The sequence below is a fragment of the Sander vitreus genome, chromosome 10 (assembly GCF_031162955.1).
Source record: "Sander vitreus isolate 19-12246 chromosome 10, sanVit1, whole genome shotgun sequence".
NCBI lineage: Eukaryota > Metazoa > Chordata > Actinopteri > Perciformes > Percidae > Sander > Sander vitreus.
The window spans coordinates 28,186,018-28,187,851 of NC_135864.1; positions in this window are offsets into that span (position 1 = coordinate 28,186,018).

The following is a 1,834-nucleotide window of genomic DNA, read 5'->3' on the forward strand; positions in this document are numbered from 1 at the left end:
CAGAACAAGTTGGAGTGTGTGACAGCTCAGTATTGAAAAGACTCCAGCTCAAGTGACAGGATGTTGTACTTTGTTTTGCTCATGTACAAACACTGGCTGCCCTCTAGGCATCATATGTTTGCGTTGAGTTCAAGGAAACTGGTTGTGAAAACAAGGAAACTGCTGCTTGTTACACTTAAGGTAATGAAATAATTTGTGTTTGCCAAAAGTTCATAACCACATCTGATGTGTTGGTGTACGTTTCACCGTCTCTGGTTTTACATTTTTTGAATTTTTTTTTTAAGCTAAAGGTTTAATTGAAGCAATATGTTCATGCCAAACTAAACATTTGAAGGTTGAAAACCATAATTTAAACACTGGTTTGGTGCTGTTTTTTGTGGTTCACATCTCCTTGTGATGTTCTAAAAATGTAAAAAAAAAAGTCAGATTTTAAAGATGTAATATAAGCAATTTCTATTTAATTAATTCAGCCACATACACTTGCCTCGTTTGGAAAGCAGTACTGGAATGGGAGGGTAGCAGGCGCAATGTTTAAAAGCGGCCACAAGGGGCAATGTGACCTAAGAACACAGCAGAGAGTTTGAGCTGGTGTGGCTGGATTGCAGGAACGATACTGTTCTCTGGAGGTGTTTGGTTCAAAAAGAAAAGAGAGAGCGTAAAAGAAAATCATTTATATTAATTCTATTTGCAGTTTTGTCTTAACATTACCACTTTTTAAGGCATAGAACATTTCCAAGGATTTTCCCAAACTCTACAACTGAAATCTTTTCTGTTTTGCATGCAAGTACATCTAAGTTTTTCATCAGTTGTTACTTCAGGATTCTTTTTTTTTTTATATTGGTGCTGGATTATTTTGTCTGAGATTAAACACATATTGTACACACATCGGGGAAAACAACCTCTTTTACTTTAGTTTTACTACTTTCACACAGCGGTGGTTTCCAACCTTGGGCCCAACCACAGGGTTGTGAGATAAATCTGAGCGGTTGTGAGATTATTAACAGGATAGGATAGCAGAAGAAAACATAAACATTATGCTACACAACATTAGGTAGATGCATGTTTTTTTTTTATCTTGTTAACTGGATAATTGTATCATTTAATTATGTTGTGTCTACAGGGCTATTAATATTCTTAAAAAATGTGAGGAACTGTCAGCCAAAGACATTGCCTTGTTTGAAGGAGTCACAAGCCAAAAAGGTTGGAAACCACCGTGTTCGATCATGCCAAGCAGCAAACAATAATGTCCAGAATGTGATGGGATCATAGGCGTAATTTACAAGGGGGATGGGGTGGGGGGGGGGGGGGGGTGGTTATACCCCCCCTCCCCCAATAATCAAAACTGGCCAGCGCCATCCGCCCCAAATAACTAATAATTTCATTTACATAATTAAAGACGTGCACCATAAATTGATGTAGAAAAGGAATAAATTGTTGCAGAAAAAATCACCAGAATGTGTTTAATATGCTCAAAATTTAAATTTCGCTCAAAAGTGGAAATCTCAACGTTGAACCCAAAGGTTGGATGGGATCAACATTTAATCGTCTTATTCATCATTTCATGATCACATTGTTTTGTATCGAATTCTGTCTTGAACTACACATATCAGTTCAAATACAGATTAGTATGCAAAGGCAGTGCTTTGAAACAGCGCCTGGAAGTCTTGGATGTCGAACTCTCCCCACAGCACTTTAACACAGCATAATAGTTTCGGTAAAATTGAAAATATTCAATTAACTTTTTGAAATTGGACGTTTACCACACGAAAGTGTTACAGTTTTGTTCATAATTACAAATTGTCTTATGTCTCTTACAAAGCACTCGTTATTTTAT